Source organism: Emys orbicularis, chromosome 2, assembly GCF_028017835.1.
Source record: "Emys orbicularis isolate rEmyOrb1 chromosome 2, rEmyOrb1.hap1, whole genome shotgun sequence".
In the NCBI taxonomy this organism is placed as follows: domain Eukaryota; kingdom Metazoa; phylum Chordata; order Testudines; family Emydidae; genus Emys; species Emys orbicularis.
This window is the reverse complement of record NC_088684.1, coordinates 18,704,985-18,723,358: the sequence shown is the minus strand read 5'-3', so window position 1 is coordinate 18,723,358 and position 18,374 is coordinate 18,704,985. Positions and strand designations below refer to the sequence as shown.

Here is an 18,374-nt window from a genome sequence, read left to right as displayed (position 1 = left end):
GGCCGGGCCACCGCTTCCTGCAGTTCCCATTGGCTTACCCTGAACAAGCCGCGAACCAAGTTTGGGAACCCCTGCTTTAAACAAAGGAAATAGCCTACCTGGAACCAGCTACTTTACTCCAATGGATTTCTTCCCCTTGTATTTCCTATTAATTATTGCTATTAGCTGTCTAACTTTGTTTGCGTGCACAAGAACAGGGCAGGCTGGTCAGTCATGCAGTGACATAAGCACATACAGTATTTGTACTAAAAAGATAGCATGGTTCAGTTGACTCTAGTTCTTGATCCATAATAGGACTGTGGTTCAAAACCAATGTTGTGAATGCAGTATTTGGATATATCATCAAGCGTGCCATAGTACAGATGAGAAGTCCCTTCTGCTTGCCCAGATAGAAGTTAAGGGTCCCATGGCGTTTTTCAAAACTAGCAGGGAACAATCCCCCACCTGCATGTCCTAATGTCAATAGCCACCAGCTCAGGAAGCCAGGTGCCTATATTCAAAGTTGTTCAAGCTTTCAGTTACCTTAACAAATTGCTGAACTAGAAGATTACAAATCAAGCGTTATGTTAAACCTTGTATACAGGAGATACTATACAACACCAAAATTCATAAAATTTGGTGTCTCCATTTCAAATGGCTAGACAACGTTGACTACTGTGTTTTTCCAGACCCTTGGTGAAACTTTCTTCCTACAAATTTAGCAAACTACTAAGTATGGCAAAGTATTTAAACAATCACCATTCTTCCTCTCCATCCCACCTATAGTAAAAGTTACCCAACCACTTCCCATTATAAAACTCTTTTCAGTTGCTTATAATTTTGCCGAACAAAATCTTTGAGCTGAAATTTTCCATGCCAAGTGTCTTCCCCAGGCTGATTTATTTAAGTTTCAACTAAAATGGTTCATCCATCTGTCAGAATGAGTTCAGGGAAAAATAAGTTGTTTTGCCCTCTCTTTCATCCTGGAGATCTTTGCAGTACAGCATCACCATTCATTCCTGTCCATGGCTTGCTCCTCCAATAAATCCAGAGTGATTACCTTCCTGCATATGATGTCCCACCATCTAGTCGGTGGTCGACCTCTAATTCTTATAAGTGTTCCAGTGAGACGCTTTAGAGCAGGCCTGCACAACACGCGGCCCGCGTGGGCCCACTGTGCGGCCCGCGGGCAAGCGGTGGGGGGCGGTTTCCGGGTTCACCCCCTGCCCGGGGGGCCCGACCTCACAGCCCCGCGCGCCGCGCTCTGACTGCCCTGACAGTCAGAAGCGCGGGGCAGGGGGCGAACCCGGCAGCCGCGCTTCTGACTGTCAGGGCAGTCAGAGCGCGGCGCGCGGGGCTGAGGTCGCCCCCCCTCCCCCCCCCCGCCGGCAGGGGGCGAACCCGGCAGCCGCGCTTCTGACTGTCAGGGCAGTCAGAGCGCGGCGCGCGGGGCTGAGGTCGCCCCCCCCCGCCGGCAGGGGGCGAACCCGGCAGCCGCGCTTCTGACTGTCAGGGTAGTCAGAGCGCGGCGCGCGGGGGGGGGGGGGGCGACCTCAGCCCCGCGCGCCACGCTCTGACTGCCCTGACAGTCAGAAGCGCGGCTGCCGGGTTCGCCCCCTGCCCCGCGCTTCTGACTGTGAGGGCAGTCAGAGCGCGGCGCGCGGGGCTGAGGTCGCCCCCCCCTCCCCCCCCCCGCCGGCAGGGGGCGAACCCGGCAGCCGCGCTTCTGTCAGGGCAGTCAGAGCGCGGCGCGCGGGGCTGTGAGGTCGGCCCCCCGGGCAGGGGGTGAACTCGGAAACTGCCCCCCACCGCGGGCTGTGAGGTCGCCCCCCCCCCCCCCCCGCACACGCGTCGCCATCTCCCGCGCCTCCTGCCTGGCGTCCAGCGTCACTTCCGGGGCTGCTGAGGCGGGAAGCGCTGGCTGGGCACGAGGCAGACCTGGTAAGTCCGAGCGAGGGGGGAGGCATCCGGCCTGGGCTCTAGCCGCAGCTCACGGGGGCTGGGGTCAGGGGGATGTCCGGGTCAGGGGGATGTCCAGCTCAGAGGGGCTGGGCTCAGAGCTAGGGGTCAGGGCTGCGGGGGGATGGGGTCGGGGGGGGGTGTCTGGCTCAGAGGGGCTGTGCTCGGAGCTGGGGGTCAGGGCTGCTGGGGGATGGGGTCGGGGGGTGCTTAGCTCAGAGGGGCTGGGCTCGGAGCTAGGGGTCAGGGCCGGGGGGGGGCTGGGTTCAGGGGGTGTCCGGCTCAGAGGGGCTGTGCTCGGAGCTGGGGGTCAGGGCTGCTGGGGGATGGGGTCGGGGGGTGCTTAGCTCAGAGGGGCTGGGCTCGGAGCTAGGGGTCAGGGCTGGGGGGGGGCTGGGGTCAGGGGGTGTCCGGCTCAGAGGGGCTGTGCTCGGAGCTGGGGGTCAGGGCTGCTGGGGGATGGGGTCGGGGGCTGCTCAGCTCACAGGGGCTGTGCTCGGAGCTGGGGGTCAGGGCTGGGGGGGGATGCCCAGCTCAGAGAGCCTTACCATGCTGCTATCCCCCGCCTCCCCGAGCCTCAGCGCGCCGCGTCCAGGAGCGGCCCTGGACAGCGCTGCAGCGGCCTGGCTCCAGCGGGACGTGAGCTCCCGCTGCTCGGCTGCAGCTCGCAGCCCCGCCCTCTTACCACACGGCTCTGAGCGGGAGGAGCTCAGGCCTCTCTGGAGCAGCGCCGCTGCAGCGCTGTCCAGGGCTGCTCCTGGACGCGGCGCTAGGATGACCAGACGTCCCGATTTTATCGGGACTGTCCTGATATTTGCTTGTTTGTCCCGCGTCCTGAACGATGTTCGGTCGGGACACTGGACAAACAATTTTGCCCTCTGCTCCGGCGCACAGGCGGAGCCCGGAGGGGTTCTCACCCCCCCCCCCGCCCCACTCCGCCTCCTCCTTCCCCCATTGGATCTCTCCCCAAATCCCTGCCCCCAGCCCCGCCCCGCCCCCTCACTGCCCCATTGGATCCCAAGCCGGGCCTGGGGAGGAGATGCCCCTGTGCAGCAGCCTGGGCACACGGGCCATGGCCGGCCGGGGCCGGGAGCGCTGCAGTGCAGCACGGCGGCTGCTCCAGCCCTGCAGCCCACGGGGCAGCACGATGCGTCCGGGGGCAGCGCGGAGCAGGCAGGGCCCGGGTGGGCGGCGCGGCCCGGGGGTGTGGGCCACCCATCAGAGACACGCGGCGGAGAGGGGCTGCCGGGGCGAGACATGTCCCAGGCGGGGCGGCCGGCGTACAGGGGCGAGGAGCCGGTCAGGGTCCCCCAAACCGATAAACTTCCCCGCCGCTGCCGGGGAGCCCCGCACCTCTTCCGCTCGGCTGCGCTCCAGCGCCAGAGGCTCCGCGGGGAAGGCAGCTAATGCCCCCGGACCCTCCAACAGCTGGATGAGCTAATTCCCGAGAAGACCAGCAGGAGGCGCCGCCGGGGTGAGTCCTGCTTGCTTACACGGGGGCTGGGCGGCGCTGGGGGGGGGAGATGGGGTTCGGCGGGGCTCGGTGGCGCGGGGGGGGGGCGTTTCAGTACGGCCAGGGGGTTTCGGCCCTCGGCTATTTTCTTTGGAGTAATATGGCCCTCGCCGCTTTACGAGTTGTGCAGGCCTGCTTTAGAGCCTCTGTGCTAGGCCAGGCCCCTTTCTCTCTGTTTCTCCTCCACCCTAATCCCAGGCCCAGTTGTCCACTCTCCCTCTGGATTAAAAGACTCCCATAATCAGCTAGTTTACTTTGTCCCGTAGCTCAAGCAGTAGCAATCTGTGCTGACATGCTGAAGGTTCAGGATTCAAACTCCGGTGCTGGATCACAGTGAGGGGTTGTTACAGTTGTATATATAAGAGAATTTGTTTTTACCATTTTTTCTTTAAAAAGCCTCAGGAAGTTCCATATAAAACACTACATTTAAAGACTGTTATTTAGGTTGCAAAGACAAGACACTGAAAAGTTAGGAAATGTCAGCTTTACAGTTGCTTGTGCAATCATAATTCTGCCCCCTCATGCCTATGCATTATCATATACTCTTTAATTACATGATCACATACTATTTTTGCCACAGTGGCTCATTCAGTACACAGGGTGGAGACACAAACAGACAGAAAACACATTTGCCTGTGCAACCTTATTTCTAACTTGTGAGTGTTTGACTAAATAACTTTTTTTAATGTAGTTTTTTGTATGTGATTTATATCTACACTACAGGAAGGGTAATATTTTGCCACATACCAGTAGACATGTGAGGTCTGAGGCCACATATCAGAACAGTAGAATACCTAAAAAAAACTGAACTGTTTATCTTCTTAAATATAGCTATTTTATTCTCCACCTCTGAAAATGCCTTACAGATTTGATATTCCAGCATTAGTTTTATGTTACTACTTCAACTATGCAATCTTTGTGCAATGCGTTTTGTATAATAGATGTTCAGAGAGATGTGAGATGTCAGGGGTCTAGGGAATGTAAAAATTAATCTTATCAGGCAGACTCTAAAAACAATAAAGGAATAGTTACTATTATTTAGAAAACCCACCACCACCTAATATTTCCCAGTATAAAGGGTTGAGTGTCAGTGGATAACACATTGATCTTTAAATTTAATTTGGATTCAATGAAGTGTAAAATGCTATTCTTTCACTAAAAGGAAGATAATTAACAGTGTACAAGCAAGGACACCTGAATAAATATTTACCAGTTGATGAGATCTTCTTGATGTCTTAATGGAAAATTCCAACTCCTTATGGAGTTGATGTAGCAGCTTGTCTTCAGAACCTGAAGAGAGAAACAAAATTAAAAATAAATGGCACATGGTCTAATTCAGTAAAAATACCACAATTAATTTTTATAAACTGTAATGTACAGTAACAAAATTAAATTAATTACAGGTTGTCAACTATTTTCATGTCAAGGAACCAATATAATTATTCCATCTTAAAAATAAAACACAGACAACATGCAAAGAGGGATAGTGAGGTATGGAAGAACCTGGTTCCTGCCCTAAGCAACGTCTAACAGCAAGGGAAGAATTCTGACTCAGAAGAAATGCAAATAAGAATCATGATATTTTAAAGTTGTTCATGGAAGTGGAGCAACATCGTGAAATCCTTATCCTACAAATACACATAACTTGAGTGTGACGCAAGACCACAATTCCAGCTATCTTCAGTTGCCTCAGGAATAAAACTATAGGACAAACACATTGAGGAGTCCTATGTTATTTCAAGTTGGATTGGTAGTAAAATTGGACAGTACTGAGAACCATTTAAGTGATATCAGAAAACTGATTTTGAAATACCAGCTACAAGTTATACACCTGTGAGATGACTATCAGTTTCAGTGAACTGACAACTTCTTTTTACAATAATTACTCCATTTGTAAGGCAGAAAACTACTGTATCTTGTAAATGATCTTGCTCAAGAGATTTCAATTGCCAGTACACTAGACTATTGCAGTAGCTACAGGTAAACTCACAAGTCTCTGACTCATGATTTAGCACAGGATGTTTGATAATGGGAACTCTCCCTCACCAAAATAAAATGAGAATCAAAAAAATTCAAGAAAAGAATTTTTACTAATTAGTTCCATGAGTCACCACAGGCAGCTGGTGAACCACTACAGTACCAGCAGCATGAAACAAAGCAACCTGTGGCATTCAATCTGAGCATTACCCAGTGAAGTTACTATCAATACAAGACAGCTGACAGTTTAACAAACACCATCACACAATAAAGTGTAGTACTCCTGGTTATCAAATCTCATTTACAACATAGTATATCTTTCCATTAAACAGATTTTTTTCTATGTGCTATTTTACTGATAAGGCTGATTTTACAGCAGTGAGAATGACAAATACATTAACACATACGTTTTTATATTGACTTTTTCTTCATGAAGACACTCTCAAAATTACTCTAATATTCCCCTCTTTGAAACACTGAAGTTTCAAGTTTATATTCGGATTATACAGGCCTTAAATTTCTAATTTGGTTTTATATAGGGACTCTCTTTATACAGGCCTCTTGAAAGCACTCAAAATAATGACAAATACACACACACACGCTTTTTGGCATAGCAGTTAGATAATGGACAATGGATTGGCAACAGATTTATCTCTCACTTTTGCAGATTTAGTAGGCCTTTTCACCTTTGTTATGATCTTAAGAGTCTAAAAAAAATATCCTGGACATTTAGTTTAGTCATGCATAGCAGACACCTCAGGGCAACTGAAATAGTTAAAGAAACACAATTAAAAGAGAAAGTTCATAGTTTCAGGCACAACATCTAACCTCAGAATCACCCTGCCATTTGCTGGAGTTTTTAAAAAAAAAAATCACATTTTCCTATTTTTTAAAATCTCTCCCTCCCTGCCCCACCTCGTTGTTGTATTCAGCCAGTGAAATAAAATGTTATGCTTTTATGCCCCTGTAGTAAAGGCAATTATGTGCCACAATGAAGAATTCTTTGTGCTAACATCAGAAAAATGCATTTTAAAAAGCAGAAGTTAAACAAGTCCGAATATTCTATTATGTGACCAAGTTCAGCTTGACTCATTAATCCAAGTTATCATCAACATGCTTTTGGTTCATTGCGTAGGCATAAAACTACGTTCAATATTACATTGTATGAGATCAGCTACATGACAAATGTTTTCTACATTAGTAAACCTGGACAACCTGTATCAACAAGTACTCAACGCAGAACAAAAACATTTTGTTTTACATGTAAAATAAGATTTATTACATACTCCTGGGGGAATTCTGCGCCACTGCGCAAGCACAGAATTAATGTCCCCAGCAGATTTTACTCTTTCCCCACAGAAAAATTGATTCCTGCATCTATCGGTGGTGAAAGAACAGGTAAAAACTATTTAGAAAAACTGGACATGCATGAGTCCCTGGGTCCGGATCTAATGCATCCGAAGGTGTTGAGGGAGTTGGCTGATGTGATTGCAGAGGCATTGGCCATTATCTTTGAACACTCGTGGCGATCAGGGAGGTCCCGGAAAAAGACAAATCTAAATATAAATCTTTAAAAAAGGGAAGAAGGAGAATCTGGGGAACCACTGACCGGTCAGCCTCTCCTCAGTCCCTGGAAAAATCATGGAGCAGGTCCTCAAGGAATCCATTTTGAAGCACTTGGAGGAGAGGAAGGTGATCAGGAACAGTCAACATGGATTCACCAAGGGCAAGTCATGCCTGACCAACCTGACTGCCTTGTATGATGAGATAATTGGCTCTGTGGATATGGGGAAAGCGGTGGATGTGATATATCTTGACTTTAGCAAAGCTTCTGATGCGGTCTCCCACAGTATTCTTGCCAGCAAGTTAAAAAAGTATGGATTGGATGAATGGACTATAAGGTGGATAGAAAGCTGGTTAGATCGTCAGGCTCAATGGGTAGTGATCAATGGCTCAGTGTCTAGTTGGCAGCCGGTATCAAGCGGAGTGCCCCAGTGGTCTGTCCTGGGGCCGGTTTTCTTCAACATCTTCATTAATGATCTGGATGATGGGATGGATTTCACCCTCAGCAAGTTCACGGATGACACTAAGCTGTGGGGAGAGGTAGATACGCTGGAGGGTCCAGATAGGGTCCAGAGTGACCTAGACAAATTGGAGGATTGGGCCAAAAGAAATCAGATGAGGTTCAACAAGGACAAGTGCAGAGTCCTGCACATAGGACGGAAGAATCCCATGCACTGCTACAGGCTGGGAACCGACTGGCTAAGTGGCAGTTCTGCAGAAAAGGACCTGGGGATTACAGTGAATGAGAAGCTGGATACGAGACAACAGTGTGCCCTTGCTGCCAAGCAGGCTAACGGTATATTGGGCTGCATTAGTAGGAGCATTGCCAGCAGATCAAGGGAAGTGATTATTCCCCTCTATTCAGTACTGGTGAGGCCATATCTGGAATGTTGTGCCCAGTTTTGGGCCCCCCGCTACAGAAAGGATGTGGACAAATTGGAGAGAGTCCAGCGGAGGAAAACGGAAATGATTAGGGGGCTGGGGCACATGGCTTACGAGGAGAGGCTGAGGGAACTGAGCTTAGTCTGCAAAAGAGAAGAGTGAGGGGTATTTGATATCAGCCTTCAACTACCTGAAAGGGGGCTCCAAAGAGGATGGAGCTAGGCTGTTCTCAGTGGTGGCAGATGACAGAATAAGGAGTAATGGTCTTAAGTTGCAGTGGGGGAGGTTTAGGTTGGATATTAGGAAAAACTATTTCACTAGAAGGGTGGTGAAGCACTGAAATGGGTTACCTAGGGAGATGGTGGAATTTCCATCCTTAGAAGTTTTTAAGGCCCAGCTTGACAAAGCCCTGGCTGCGATGATTTAGTTGGGGTTGGTCCTGGCGTTGCACTAGATGACCTCCTGAGGTCTCTTCCAACGCTAATCTTCTATGATTCTATGATTCATGCCAGGCTAAGCCTGCTTGCCCAACACCTGGATTGGGGAAGGGTGGGAGTGCATGTGGAGCCATATAGATGTGCTAATATATTAGTAAGGATTCTATTTGTCAAAAATAATTTCCTAAATCTTTTTTGTTATATGTTACAGACATAGTTGCTGACAGGTATTTTGAAATAAATTACCAAAATACACTGCTACCCCAGTATAACGCGACCCGATATAACACAAATTCGGATATAACGCAGTAAAGCAGCGCTCCGGGGGGGCGGGGCTGCGCACTCTGGCGGATCAAAGCAAGTTCGATATAACGCGGTTTCACCTATAACACGGTAAGATTTTTTGGCTCCCGAGGACAGCGTTATATCGAGGTAGATGTGTAATTGAAAATGGTGTGATTATATCGTGTTGCTTTGACAAATAAAATATGCAGAATTTTAAAATATTGTGCACAAAATTCCCTCAGTATATTACAGGCACTAGTCCATAGTACTACTGGGCTCTCCCAGCCAAAGAACAGCTTTATTTTTTAATTTTTGGTGCCAGTTCTCTCTCTCAGAAATAGGAACTCATGCACCAAATTTCACATTAAATAATTTTTAAACCTGAAGATTAAAATTACCAATTCTAATCATCAAAAGAAGTTTTGGGGGGGGATTTTCTAGATTAATGGATTTATTGTGCATGTTACGGAAAAGCCAATTTACAGACAAGACAAAGTCAGGGGCGGCTACAGGCACCAGCGCAGCAAGCGCGTGCCTGGGGCGGCAAGGCCGGGGGGGGGGGGCGGGGGGGAGAGGAGGCATGCCGGTCTTTGTGTGAGCAGCAGTCAGGGAGCCTTCGGCGACGTTTCTGCGGGAGGTCCGCCGGTCCCGCGGCAGGTATGCCGAAGGCGCGGGACCGGCAGATCACCCGCAGAAACGCTGCCGAATCCGCATGACCGGTGGACCTCCCGCAGAAACGCCGCCAAAGGCTCCCTGACTGCCGTGCTTGGGGCGGCAAAAAACAGAGCCGCCCCTGGACAAAGTTATCCAATCTTCACCAATATATAGGAGGCACATTTGAGATGTAGCAGGCAATAGTACAAGAAAGGGAGAGACAGAGAAAAATCAGGTATTAGATTTGGGTGGCCTCAACAACTTCCATCAGCAAAGAGACAATCTGCACAGAACGAAAACAAACACACTGTATGACAAATAAACACAATTTGCTGTTCTGAATATTTTGTTATCTGAAGCATTGTTTGTTGCTGCCCGAGAAATTGCTAATGATCTAACAGAGTGAGCTAAGATACTTTAAGGAGTTTTGGTGTCTAAAGAGTTCTGAATAGCAGCCCTGAAAATTATCTGTTATAACGCTCAGTTGCATGTTGACAAAGCTCTGAGCAGCAGAGGTACTGTAGCAGTCTGCAGACTCAGAAGATGACAAGGCATCAATTTGCAATTAGGTCATGTATGACTGGTTATTTGCACAGCCTTAAAAGCTAGAATTTTTCTTCTAATAAAACCTAAATTCCTGCAGAAACACATGGCTTAGATCCCTTTATGCTAACCAGGAAAAGCATCTTACTGACTACTGGAGAATGGATTTTTCAGGTTTTGCTTGAATGTATCCCTTTAGAAACTAGAACACTTCTGTTTTGAATTTAAATTAGAACAAGGAACTCATTTTTACTCTACTGCTCTAACATTACTTCATTTACCTTAGCTCTGATAAGATTAGTGTATTGCTATTTAGATATTTTAAAAATGACACTGGAGGTTGCATGCAAAATAAACCTTAATTAAAAAAAAAATCAGTTTTCAATCTAAACATTCTCCTGCAATTAGGAACACAATGTAACAAAGGAAGAAGTCAAACTGAATAGACTGTTTTGATTGTCCAGGCTGAGTTAATTGCAAAAAAGTCTACAGTACTTTTGATAACATATTTAAGGAAAATCTGTTAACCTGACAGTATCTCTTCAAATCAATATTTAAGTGAACAGAAGGAATTTAAAAAAAATATATAGTTAACATGGCATTCACTCAGTAAATCAAGAAACTGTTTTGTAAATGTCACAAAAAGATTAGACATTTATACTAATTAAAACAGCAACTTCATATTAACTGTAGGTCAAAGATTATCAATGCCGTATTCCAGGGCATAGGCTCATTATAATAAATTGATGCCCAGAAGAAATCACCATCCACCCTCCCCCAAAAACCCAGTTGTATAGCAACACATAGTTAGTTGATATATGGCGTTTTTACACTTTTTTCTGAAGCAGCTAACATGGACCTGGTGGGAGTCAGAATGAATTACTTAGACCACAAAAGGTCAGAACTGCAATTATGTTTTAATTAACTTTTTTTAAATTGGTAAACCAGTTACTAATTTCTTAATAAATTAAAACTACACCTACAATATTGCATTTACTTATTTTAATTTCTTAGATTAATTTGACGTAGTAAAGCACAGGCTAATTATTTTGTTACTGCAAGTTCATCCCGTTTTAACAATTCAAAAGTCAGCTAGTCACGTACTCTAGATTCTTGCTTCCTAATGAGCTTCACTAAAAAGATATATGTAGGTTACAAAAGTGGATGTTTGCAGGCAGTTTCATCTTTTCAAAGCAAATATCACAATTGCAGTTTTGCATAGCTTATATATAGTATAGTAACGTAAGTCTCCCTAATTCTCATTCTTCGTGATCGGTCATGTTTCATCATTATGAGAATCGTTCCTACTTAGAGGAAACTGGAAGAAAGGGATTTAATACACAAACCACATACCCTGACACTTTTGTATCTTATGTCACTGTGTTCGGATATACTCCACATTATTTCTGACATACAGTTGAATCTTCACAATCATTTAATCTTTTTGGCACTCAGTTGCATACCTTGGCTGCACCTCTTTTAATAGAAAGCATTGAGTAGGAGATGTAACAGCCCTTTCCCCTCAAGAATCTACTGCTTATTTATGTCACAAAAAGTCATTTACCTGCATGCCTTTTGGAAGTCAGATTCCTCAGGATAATCTAAATATTTTTTAAATTATTTTTGAAGTAAGTGGTTGCACTTTGGAAAGTTCATTTACAAACAAAACCCACATTACGGCATTTCCTACTCCAGCACTTACGAACATTCATGTGAATATGGTACCTAAACAACACATGAACTCATGAACACAAGAACTCATGAACAACTGTTCCCATTAGCAAAACTAAGAAAAGAAGAGGCCAGGAGAAATTTGTGCAATGTATCCCAGAGGAAAGGAAATTAATTCCTATTATAATTTTCATAATTATTATAAGAAGCAATGGAACAAAGTTTTGAGTTAGATTATATCAAAATATATTTGCTTTATCATTTACACAGTGAACGTCTTCAAGAGTGTCTAAAAATTGACTTTTTTACTGCTATTCTCTGATGCTTCAAAATTCTGTGCTTCCTTCTAGGCACTGGAGAAAGAAACCAGTGCCGACTTTCAGACGCAATGTCTGAAAAGGTACTCCTCACTGATGCTAAACTACTTGGTGTCCGCCCTAAGAAGGAAGGTTCATAAGGTGGATGCAGGGTGCCTCTATGAGGATGTGGCACAGACTCACTTCTCTGTCCTTTTCTGTCTGGGGTTTCCAGTCCCTGAAAATCTGGCAGCAGTCTTGAATGTGACCCTCAAAAGACACTTCAGTCAGGTGGAATGAGGATCACTCAACGGCATACATTTCTTTTAGCTGGCACAAGGCTTAAAACCCGGAAACTGAGGCATACCCCAGTACTGAGCATTGATACCATGTGACTAAGAGGGAACTAACGCTCTAGGAAAAACATAAGAACGGCCATACTGGGTCAGACCAAAGGTCCATCTAGCACAGTATCCTGTTTTCCAACAGTTGCCAGTTCCAGGTGCCCCAGAGGGAGTGATCCATTCCTTATCGCCCATTCCCAGCTTCTGGCAAAACCAAGGCTAGGGACACCATCCCTGCCCATTCTGGCTAATAGCCATTGATGGATCTATCCTCCATGAAATTATCTAGTTCTTTTTTGAACCCTGTTATAGTCTTGGCCTCCACAACATCCTCTGGGGCAAGGAGTTCCACAGGTTGACTGTGCACTGTGTGAAAAAAATACTTCATTTATTTTAAACCTGCTGCCTATTAATTTCATTTGGTGACCCCAAGTTCTTGTGTTATGAGAAGGAGTAAATAACATTTCCTTATTTACTTTCTCCACAGCAGTCATGATTTTACAGACTATCCCCCTTAGTCGTCTGTTTCCAAGCTGAAAAGTCCCTTATTAATCTCTCCTCATACGGAAGCCGTTCCATACCCCAAATTACACTGGTCTACAATTTTTGAGAAGTCGTCTGCTTCAGAGATACAATGTGCTATTTATTATGTATTTTGATGTGCGGAATTCAAATATGACAATTAAAACAACTGATTGGCTACTGTTTCTAAGATATTTAAGTTTTTACATTTTATGTCTATGTATATTGTGTAGATAGTAGAGTTTTAATCATAAATTGTAAACCTAGGTCTTTTCATGTGTTTATGGTTGCTTTACATGATAATATTTCACCTGTCCTGTTTATGTAACACTTTAAAAATCTGCAAAAGGGTTATATAAATAAAATTTATTATGAAACAAAAGGCAAAAAACTATTCTGTACATAGTTTAGTCCTATTCAGTGTCTACTCGGCGCTTCTTGGCTTGTCTCTTGTATTCATTAAATGGAGCATCTCTTGTCACTGTCCAGCAATAGTCTGCAAGCATTGATGGGCTCCATTTGCCCTGATAGCGTTTCTCCACTGTTGCAATGTCCTGGTGAAATCGCTCGCCGTGCTCGTCGCTCACTGCTCCGCAATTCGGTGGAAAAAAATCTAGATGAGAGTGCAAAAAATGTATCTTTAGTGACATGTTGCAACCAAGGCTTTTGTATGCCTTGAGGAGGTTTTCCACCAACAACCTGTAGTTGTCTGCCTTGTTGTTTCCGAGAAAATTTATTGCCACTAACTGGAAGGCTTTCCATGCCGTCTTTTCCTTGCCACGCAGTGCATGGTCAAATGCATCATCTCGAAGAAGTTCACGAATCTGAGGACCAACAAAGACACCTTCCTTTCTCTTAGCGTCACTTAACCTTGGAAAATTTCCACGGAGGTACTTGAAAGCTGCTTGTGTTTTGTCAATGGCCTTGACAAAGTTCTTCATCAGACCCAGCTTGATGTGTAAGGGTGGTAACAAAATCTTCCTTGATTCAACAAGTGGTGGATGCTGAACACTGTTCCTCCCAGGCTCCAATGACTGTCAGAGTGGCCAATCTTTCTTGATGTAGTGGGAATCTCTTGCACGACTATCCCATTCACAGAGAAAACAGCAGTACTTTGTGTATCCAGTCTGCAGACCAAGCAAGAGAGCAACAACCTTCAAATCGCCACAAAGCTGCCACTGATGTTGGTCATAGTTTATGCACCTCAAAAGTTGTTTCATGTTGTCATAGGTTTCCTTCCTATGGACTGCATGACCAACTGGAATTGATGGCAAAACATTGCCATTATGCAGTAAAACAGCTTTAAGACTCGTCTTCGATGAATCAATGAACAGTCTCCACTCATCTGGATCGTGAACGATGTTGAGGGCTGCCATCACACCATCGATGTTGTTGCAGGCTACAAGATCACCTTCCATGAAGAAGAATGGGACAAGATCCTTTGGACGGTCACGGAACATGGAAACCCTAACGTCACCTGCCAGGAGATTCCACTGCTGTAGTCTGGAGCCCAACAGCTCTGCCTTACTCTTGGGTAGTTCCAAATCCCTGACAAGGTCATTCAGTTCACCTTGTGTTATGAGGTGTGGTTCAGAGGAGGAGGATGGGAGAAAATGTGGGTCCTGTGACATTGATGGGTCAGGACCAGAAGTTTCATCCTCTTCCTCGTCTGACTCAAGTGAGAATGATTCTGGTGCATCAGGAACCGGCAGTCCTTCTCCGTGGGGTACTGGGCGTATAGCTGATGGAATGTTTGGATAATGCACAGTCCACTTTTTCTTCTTTGACACACCTTTCCCAACTGGAGGCACCATGCAGAAGTAACAATTGCTGGTATGATCTGTTGGCTCTCTCCAAATCATTGGCACTGCAAAAGGCATAGATTTCCTTTTCCTGTTCAACCACTGGCGAAGATTTGTTGCACAAGTGTTGCAGCATATGTGTGGGGCCCACCTCTTGTCCTGATCTCCAATTTTGCAGCCAAAATAAAGGTGATAGGCTTTCTTAACCATAGTGGTTATACTGCGCTTTTGTGATGCAAAAGTCACTTCACCACAAACATAGCAGAAGTTATCTGCACTGTTCACACAAGTACGAGGCATCTCTGCTCACTTTGGCTAAACAGAAATGTGTCCCTTTGCAAAATCAAACACTGACAAATAAGAGAGCACAACACTGTATGATTTCTAGAGCTGATATAGGGCAATTTGTTCAGCAGAGTGACGTAAGCTTCGTTATGATTGCATCATCCATGACTTCTAGGAATAACATGATGCAATTCATATCATGTATGACGCAATCTGAAGCTGGTATTGCATCATTCATTGTTTTGCCTAAAAAGCAAGTACTGTCCAAACCCAGTCATAGATTTATTCATAGATCCAGTCAAAGATGTATTTTAGTCATTTCTAGTTTAAATTGAGATCCCTTCCCTTTATAACTCACTTATCCTCCTCCATTCCCAAGTCAAGGGTCGTATATACTGACCAACAGCATATCTTGAAAACTAGAGCCAATCAACAATTTTAAGCATCATTTTCGTTCTCAGTGACCCAGAATTAGTAAAGTTTGACTACATTTATTTCAGAAGCATTTTGGCTGTAGAGCAGTGTTATTTTTGTTGCCCTTTTCTGAACATTTTCCAATTCCAATGTATCTTTTTTGAGATCGGGCGACCACATCTTCACACAGTATTCAAGATGTGGGTGTACCATGGATTTATATAGAGGCAATATGATATTTTCTGTCTTATTATCGATCCATTTCTTAATGATTCCCAACATTCTGTTAGCTTTTTTGACTGCTGCTGCACATTGAGTGGATGTTTTCAGAGAACTATCCACAATGACTCCAAGATCTCTTTCTTGAGTGGTAACAGCTAATTTAGACCCCATCATTTTATATGTACAGTTGGGATTATGTTTTCCAATGTGCACCACTTAGTAAGTGATGTGCTGAATTCTGCACCAGGTTCAATTCATTTTTGGTCTCAGTGCGTAGCCCCATTTACAGGACATTATAATGATCTAATCTTGAGGTGCCAAAGGCATAGCTACACATAGCAGGTTCTGCAACAGAGAGACTAGGTTGCACTTTCAACTACACCTGACAGGTAGAAAATCGCTGTTGTCCATAGCAACTACCTGAGTACCCAGGAACAAACCAAAAGTTCACATGCCTTAAACTGTGCACCTATATTCCCTCAATTAGGAAGGCCAAATACAGCAAGCAAGAACTTCTTTATAGCACAGAAAAATTTGAGAAACTAAATTAAAAACAAGAAGTATCCTTTGAATGGGAGACCCCAAATTTTGCATTTTTAGGAAACATGCAAGTCTGAAAAGAGTAAAAGAAAAAAACTTCTTCAATTAGGAAGAGGTTCTTTAGGCCAGGAAACTGTGTTTGGGTTTTGGTTTTTCTGTTGAAAGCCAATGTTTGTTTCTATTTTTCGGAGGATGTTGTAGTTCAGAGATCGGCAATTTTTGGCACACAGCCCGTCAGGGATATCTGCTGGCGGGCCAGGCCGGTTTGTTTACCTGCAGCATCTGCACGTTCAGCTGATCGCAGCTCCCACTGGTTGTGGTTCGCCCACGCCACTTCCCGCAGCCACCACTGGCCTGGAACGACGAACCGCGGCCAGTGGGAGCTGCAATCAACTGAACCTGCGGATGCTGCAGGTAAACAAACCGTCCCGGCCTGCCAGCCGATTTCTGATGGGCCGTGTGCCAAAGGTTGCTGATCCCTGTTGTAGCTGGTTCAGGAGATGCCTTGTTACTTTCTATTTCTAGAGCATGTTCATTCCAGCCTTCTCAATATCAGAGTGTAGAGTTTGTTTCTAGATTTAGAGCACTGGAATTCCACAAATGAACAGAAAATATCCTTGGCATCAATTTTATCTGACCAATGATTAGAGAGGTAATCTTAGATAATTAACTGTTCTGAGATCTCCTATGCAACAGCTGAAATGGGCAATCCTGAATATCTAACATTACAAGCCCTTAACTAGATCATTGCTAGCATGAGCCAAAACAAGCACTGCCTACTATGGAACTATTTTCTTTTCACTGCCATTCATGAACTTTTGCAATTTATCATAGACATGTCATATGGCAAAAGCATTGCAAAAATATAGAATGATTATAAACACATATACTGTAATCAAAACTCCTAATAGATTTTCTTCTACATGAGGAACAGGAGTACTTGTGGCACCGGGGCACTCTTGAGGTGCCTTGGCCTATTGGTAAGGGGCAGAAAAAAAACAGTGGATGTGGATAAAGTTACATGACCTTGGATCAGCTCCTCACCAATGTAAGTATATTCTCATGACTCTCAGTAAACTGGAACATTACCAATTCGTGGCTAACACAACAATCACTGAACAGGCCAAGCTGAGCAGATTGACAAAGCAGGATCATTTTTTAAAAAAAACAAAAATAGAACAGATGCACTTTTTATTTAAATGAAAGGTAACTACATAATAAACTTATATTTTACATGTACTACAGCTTAAGACAGAGGACTTAGTCTGGCACTTGAAAGTCAACAAGAGGAATTGAGTCCATATGATGGGCCCACACCAATCATGAACATTTTAATTTTCTATCATCTCTGGTAATATTGTCTGCTTAAGAGCATGGCAAATGTCAGGTTGGTTTACATTCAGTGTAGTTGTAGCTGAGTTGGTCTCAGGATATTAGATAGACAAGGTGGGCGAGGTAATATCTTTTATTGGACCAACTGCTGGTGGAGAAAGAGAAACAAGCTTTCGAGTCGTACAGAACTAACTCAAATTTCATCTTGAGATACTACTGTACTATATCTGTTTCACAAGGTATTTCCGTGGTGTACATGATTGCAGCAACACAAATGTCAAATGGAGGAATGACAAGTCACCAGTTACAATGAACAGAAGGGTTACTTTACACAGTAATTTAATGCAAATGTTCTTCTGCTACTAGAATACCTTTCTGAAATTATTTATACCTTGCCTCTTTATAAAGAAATCAAGTCCTCCCTTCTCCAATGAGTATTTGCCTACACAGTGACTATTCATCTATCCAGTACCTCACTGTGCGTTTAGATATACAGTAATACAAGTAAAAGCACTTAGAAATTGGTATTTGTACCTTTTACCAAGCACTTAGATGTCTTACATCAACAAAAGATTTAAAAGAAAAAGACAGGCTACCAATAAGGGAACTAGAGTCCTAATCCCCAACATTTATCAAGCCTAAAAATTTTCCAAAAGCTTATCCAAGTCATTCTCGATCTTGGAGAACGCTGGAGGGAGCATGTTCCAAAGCCGAGAATCGCTGACTGAAAAAGTGCTTCCAGACACAGAGAGATTAATTGCAGCGGCTCTAAAAGAAAGCTGCAACAGTTGCAATGCCTTACACAACAGTTTTCATTCAGGCCTCTCTGTTACCAGAGACACTTGACTACTGCCATATTGCTAGCAATACAAATGATGGTTTTATGGTAAAAGCACTGAACTGGGACTCTGGAGACTAATACCACAACCTTCCTGTATGATCTCTGGCAAATCACTTCAGTTTTGTGTGTCTCAGCTCCTCATCTTTAGTGGGACCAATGCCACTTCCTTTCTTGTCTTGTTTATTTAGATCACAATCTCTTTGGGGTAGGGATTGCCTCTTACTAGGTGTCCATACAATATCCAGCATAATGGGACCCCACTCTTGGTGGGATCTCTATATTACATGTTAATAAATAATGATGGCGCTGACTA

The 18,374-nt window shown here is 44.5% G+C and overlaps 1 protein-coding gene across 3 annotated transcripts in view; it reads right to left on the bottom strand.

Moving 5' to 3' along the window:
* The window catches only part of CYRIB (CYFIP related Rac1 interactor B), a 157,662-nt gene that overhangs the window by 78,390 nt on the left and 60,898 nt on the right, over positions 1-18,374 (bottom strand). For all 3 annotated transcript variants that reach the window (XM_065398201.1, XM_065398204.1, XM_065398202.1), the window contains exon 2: positions 4,662-4,741. The gene's annotated coding sequence lies outside the window, so the exon portion shown is untranslated. The remainder of the gene's footprint in view (positions 1-4,661; positions 4,742-18,374) is intronic.